This window comes from Octodon degus, unplaced genomic scaffold (genome assembly GCF_000260255.1).
Source record: "Octodon degus isolate 3935 unplaced genomic scaffold, OctDeg1.0 scaffold00036, whole genome shotgun sequence".
NCBI classification, from domain to species: Eukaryota; Metazoa; Chordata; class Mammalia; order Rodentia; family Octodontidae; genus Octodon; species Octodon degus.
The window spans coordinates 6293640-6300113 of NW_004524612.1; positions in this window are offsets into that span (position 1 = coordinate 6293640).

Here is a 6474-nt window from a genome sequence, read left to right on the forward strand (position 1 = left end):
TTAAAAATAAATTCCTAAAAGTGAAACAATGGGGTAGTTGACATTTTCACACTTGTGAAATAGCTTTGCTAACTAAGTTGTAGTGAACAGAAATATGGTGAACTAGAGGCAAGGTCATTTGAGAGAGCTGCAATAGAAAGCCACAAAAATAGAACTGGGGGAGACCAAAGTAAAGGGATGGCTGGAAGCCGCCTAAGTGCTAAGGGAGTTGCTGAACTTTTGCCCGTGCTGAGGGATTCATCCAGAACTCTCCAATGTCACTTTGTTCTCAGCCAAATTACTGCTGTGTGCTTCCGTATTCAGCTATTTCAGTTTATTTCTTGATGATACAAGTCCTTGAAGATAAAGTTATATTTACTAAGCCCTGTATTTTGAAGACTTAACAGTTGCCTACAGTGAATGTGCAATAAATAAAGCGAAAATCTTTGTAAAGTAAGAAAAAAAAATAGAATTGAGGGTTTATAACATCTGTAGAAAAAAACAGATGGCAACGACGGGCCAGAGGACGGAAGGGAACGGAAGCCTTGTGTATTCTTATTGTGAGGTCCTTTTGCCACAAACAAAGTCACTAAAATGTAACATCATTAAAATGATGACTGTGATAAGGTAAAAGTAAAGCAATGACTAGAACTACAAGACGGGGAAGATAAAATGAAGGAATAGCACATACTCGATGCAAAATTAGACATAAAAGATGGAGATGGGAACAATGAGCCAACTGGGCAAACAGAGAAATGAACATCCAGAAGCTATACTTAAATAGAACTGCATCCATCACATTAACTGTAAGTATGATACATGCCCACAGATATAAATGCATAATTATTAGATAGATTAATAACAATATTGAACAACTACAACTCTCATCAACAGTGATGGAAATATAAAATGGCACATTCATTTTGGAAAACAGTTTAGAAGGTTTTAAAAAATGTTAAACATGGTACTACCATACCATGCTGCCTACCATTCCTAGATAGGTTGTAAAGAGAAAGGAGATAAGAGAAAGGATCATAAATCTTACACATGAATATTCACAGCAGCTCTGTTTGTAATAGCTACAAACTAGAAACATCACCTATCTGTTAGCATGTGAAGGCATGAACAAATTGTGCCAGAATCATACTATGTGACAGTAAAAATGAATCAACTATTGATACATTCGTTAACATGGGTGAATTCCAAAATACTTACAGTGGACTGGGGAGATGGCTCAGTAGAATAAGTGCTTCCCTGCCAAGCGCAAGGGCCTGAGTTCAATCCCCAGTTCTAATAATAATAGTAATAATAATAATAATTAGTGTGTGAAAGGTGTCAGACAATGTAAGAGTATCTACTGCATTATTCCACTCATATAAAACTCCAATATTTTCAAATTTATAGTGGCAGAGACTAGATCAGTGATTGCCAGAATACTGAAGGTAAACAGGAACAGAAGGGAGTAGCTGTAAAGAGACTGAGAGGACATGTGGGAGCTGTGGAGAGTGAGTTCATGGTCTTGATTTACTAATGACCTCGCTATCACATGCATGGCTTCCTAAGTTATACATCTTCGATCTACCATCTATTGCATTCCATGTTCCCCAGCAAAGCTATTACTGTGCCTTTCTGCCAGGCTGTGGAAAGAAGCCGTCGATGACTTAATTTGTTTCATTTCCTTTTATGAATTGTTTTCCCTTTTTCTCCTCTTAATTTCTTATGCATTTCTTTCTTCTTCCAATTTTACGTGCCTATTTCCAGTAGTGTGAATAACCAGTTGGAAGACAACACTATGTATTACAACAAATACAGTTAAATTTATATTACTTTGTTAAGTGAAATTCTGTATCACTTGTAATTTTTTTGTCTTAATTATAATTTGTGCTCTTTAAAAAATACAAAATAAAACATTGTGTCTCAAACTACTTTTATCAAAATGAAGTAGTCTCATAAAAATAAATACAGAATAAAAGAGATAAGCTATACAATATTTTCCCATAGATGTAATAAAGATCAATTCGTTTCTTACAGAAATCCCTCTACTCCTGGGACTGAAAGCACCTATAACTAAAAAGGATTTCACACCATATTTTCAGCCTCAAGAATACCTTGCCATTTGCCCAGTACATGGCAGCTTTAAAGTGTCTTAGAGAGCACAGAGCCTTCATCCCTCTCTGTCAAGCAGAGAACCAGAAGATCCCCAAGTCACTCCTTAACTTCATCTCCTCAACAATCCGTATATTCCTCAGTGTGGCTCTGTGTCTTGCTCTTCCTACTTTGAACCTATTTCCCACACATCCTTTCACACTACTTTTTTACTTGTTCTCAGCAAATCCATCATCTACTCTGTCTCTTGTCTGAACATGAGCTCTGTTTTCTTGCTCTGAGACTAGACTGTCCTATTATGAATACCTCTCTCTTGAAGCCCTCACAATTGGTAGACATTTATCTCCTCTTGTATTATGTGCCCTGAAAGTGGGGTGGGCATCCTGCTGTTCTTCCTTGCCACTGTCCTTTTCTCTTCCCTTAAACACTTAGCATTTTGAAGCTCACATCAACAAACCTATTATCTTCTAATCTTCTTCATTGCAAGTATCTACAGACCCTTGAATTTTCTCACTAATCATTATATTAGCACTTGCTGCACTGTCTTTCCCTCCAACTCTAGTCCCAACATAATTCTTGCTGATTTGAACATCTACACTGTGACAGATTTTATTTCCTGTAGATGGTCCCAACAGCATCTCCCATTCCATATGTACCTGAATAGTGTTACCTTGCCAACCCCACCTAGAGTTGGGCCTCCCATCTCCACTCCTTTGAGTCAGTTTTACAAACAATATAACATAAAGGACACTGTGCCAGCTTGGGGTACAGTGCTTAACTGGCTCTATAGTTTCTGTTTGTGGCCTCAGTGTTGGGACTTTTCCCTTTGGATCCCAAAACTATGATGTGAGGAGTCCAAGCTATATGAAAGATCATACGCTGGCACTCTGTTTCAAAGCTTTGTTGAGCTCCAGCCAACAGCCAGCATGGACCATCTGCCCTGTAAGTGAGTGATCTTGAACCTCCAGGATGGTGAGAAGCTTTAGCTGACATTTGAATTATAAGGGAAACTCCAGTGGAGAACAGACCAGATATGCCTAGTAATCATGAAATACCAGTAGAGATAATAAACTTTCAGTGAAGCTTTGAGGTTGTTCAGTAACAGTAAATATTTGGAACATATACAGTTGATGCTTACACCATCCTGGCCTCCTGATTCTTCTCGTCCTCCCTTCCCAGAATCCTATCTTCTAATTGGTTTTTATGTGGAACATTTCAGTCCTATACCACAGCATGCCACTGCTGACTTCTGAACTCATCTTTTCTTTCTCCCTTGACTGCCACTTCCTGTCCTTTTACTGCAACCAACCTACTGTTTCTACTTGAACAGTGTCTCACTTGCTCCAGCCCTCCAATTCACTGATCTCTCACTTCCTTTCATATCTTCCACTTTGATGCTTCCTTGGCTCAGATTTCAAAGCCCAAAGTCACTATTACTCCACTGTCAAAACTTCTCTCCCTGAATTAAACGTTCCAGGGAAAAGGATAAACCCTGAATAAATCCAAATCACCATTTTTTCAAGACTGCATGTAAGCAATAGAATATGATGGGAAACACAGAGAGAGAGAGAGAGAGAGAGAGAGAGAGAGAGAGAGAGAGAGAGAGAGAGAGCTTTGTGACTACCTACTCTAATGGTGCCATGGAGTGGTGTAGAAACCCTGCTGTGTTTCTGAGTCCAAACCCTTCTTCCCCTCCCAGAAGACTGTATAACCTCAGACCTTCAAAGGTTCTCATCTCTCCTCACTCTCAAATGATGAATGAGCTTTTTTTGCACATATGGAAGAAATCCTAAGAGATCTATGTCCTTCACTCTTAACAGTAATATTGTAATGGCAGAATAACAGCAGGTGAAGATAAGCCCTGCAAAATAGATGAGCGCATAGGAACAAAGAAGCTTTATTGCAAGCTTGTGACTGATGCACTGACTTTGGTTCAGGACTCCTTAATTGCCAGCCGTGGCCTGAGTTTTGCTTTCAGGTTATATACCTTTTAGGTATCCATAGCAGCTACATTTCTACACTCCCAGGAATGTTGCAGAATTGTCACACAATTGTTGCATGGTTTATATTCTTACATTCTCCAGGTGCTGTAGAAAACCTGCTGGTCACAGGATATTGTAGTTTGATGTTTACCCTACTTCCTAAGCTGTTCTGTTTGTTTCCTTTTTATGGCCTTGTTTTCTTCAGTAGGTTTAATGATTAACTACAGGGAGAGGGTTAATCTATAGTTTACATGAACTTAAGTGATTTGTGTTAAGAAGGAGTCTCTCTTGCCCCATCACTATGTCCACATATGCTGTTTTCCCTCCTGTTATACATGATGCTTTACTGTTCATATCTTTATGAGACAAATTATTGCACAAAATAGGTAGAAAGAGTGTCTTCTGTCCTATACAATGACCTTGCTCCTAAAGTATCTCTGTTGTCTCTACACCTTATGTTCTATCTTTCTACTAGGTCATTCTATCACCAAACAAGAATATGTGCTTCTTACTAAAAAATAGCACAAAACTTCCTTAAATCTCCAGCTTCTTGTCAATTGCCATGTTCTTCCTTATAAATTACCTTACCTTTTTCTACCTAGTGTCTACTTTCCCTGTCAATTTTCAGTCTGATCAAAGTGTCACTTTTGCTGTTATCAGATTATCCGTGAGAATAATTAATATATTATATTTTTAAAAATAGACATGCATATTTAATTGGCATGTATTAATTATTCATACTCGTGAGGTACAGTGTAATGTTTTCATACACGTGTGTAATGTATAATGATTATGTCATGGGAACTGGCATATATATCACTTCAGAAGTTTATTATTTATTTGTATTATCAATGTTTAAAATTTTTTCTGTTAGTTGCTTTGAAATAATCAACTATGATCAACCAAAGTTATCTACTGTACTGTAGAACATTAGAAGTTATTCTACACATTAGACTGCACCTCAGTACCTCTTGGCCATCCTCTCTCCATTCCTCTTCCTTGTGCTCCCTTTGTAGGTTCTGGTAAATAGTACTCCATTCTATACTTCTTTGAGTTCAATCCTTTAGTGACTTCTCCCATTCCTCTGACACAGTTCCAATGAGTTTAGAGTTTTTATCAATGTCTTGACTACTAAGCTGAAACAATTTCTCTTCTACCAAGCATGAAGCACAAGATTTAAAAACTCAAATGAAACTCACAGCTGGAGAAATTTCCAAACGAAGTAAGTACAACGCTAAAATTTGAAAATTATATTGCCTAAGCCAAGGATGGTGAAATTACCCTTAGTCTTTGTATTCCCAGAGTACAAATCACATTGTGGAGGAAACAATGAAAACTAAGTTGTGTTCTGCACCAGAGACACACAGGCTACAATTTCACACTCTTGCAATGTATCTTCTTTCCTATATCTCATAATAACTCATAATGATAGTGAGATCATCATCATTTTCCCTCTAGAGCTGAGAAATGTTATGTGCATAGTCTGACTCACAACAGCAGAACGTGCCCACTGGAGATACAATCCTAAGCCCTTTCCCCAAGTCAAGATGAGTTGGGTTAATTTTGGGGTTTCCTCTTAATGAAGACCAGATGACGTAATTCTTACATCAAGAGAAGCAGATAAGAAGAATGATAGTAAGTTACTGTGCTTTCTGTACTTTTCTATTTCTTTCCAGTTATTTTTCTTCAATTTGACATATAAGGTCTGCAACTGTCAGCCTGGCCTCTTACTCATACTCATTGTTTAGACAAGGGTTCTCATTCTAAGTCTTTTCCTGTTTCCTCAGCAATACCCAACATATATGCTTAGTACCTTAGGTGACCAACTGTACCACTCTGGGTAATTTTCTCTCAAACTGTTCTCTTCTTTTGCTGCAGTGCCACAAGAATCTCATCACAAGCATAATGGTCTTTTCCCAGATGTTACTTTAATAAAATTACTTCCTGCCATTTTTTATATCCAAACATTTATATTCTCCCAACATCATTCTAAGATCAATATTTTAACCTTCTCTTCATTGGTGAATAAACTGAAGCACCTCTGCCTTAAGGACTCATAGCTAGGAGTTGGGAGAGTTGGCGTTCAAACACCTCTGACCTCAGATTCAGAGTCGTTGGGACTTATGAATCTCCTCTAAGTTATGGGATTGTTTGAATTGATGTGGGATATTTTGAAATGGCCCACCAGAAATTTTTTATCAGTAAAAATGTTTTCTAAGCTTGGAGAGCCAGAAAACACAAGACTGACTCAAAGAGGAGGAACCAGGGTAGAGAAGAGAAATAACTTCAAGTACTGTGGTGTGTGTTTTCTTGTTGTCCTACAGCCCAGCCCCTGTAGAAGCACACCTGAAACTGAGGCAGAGAAAGTGACAGTCAGTGGATGAGAAAGTTGGTATCCACAGTAGGG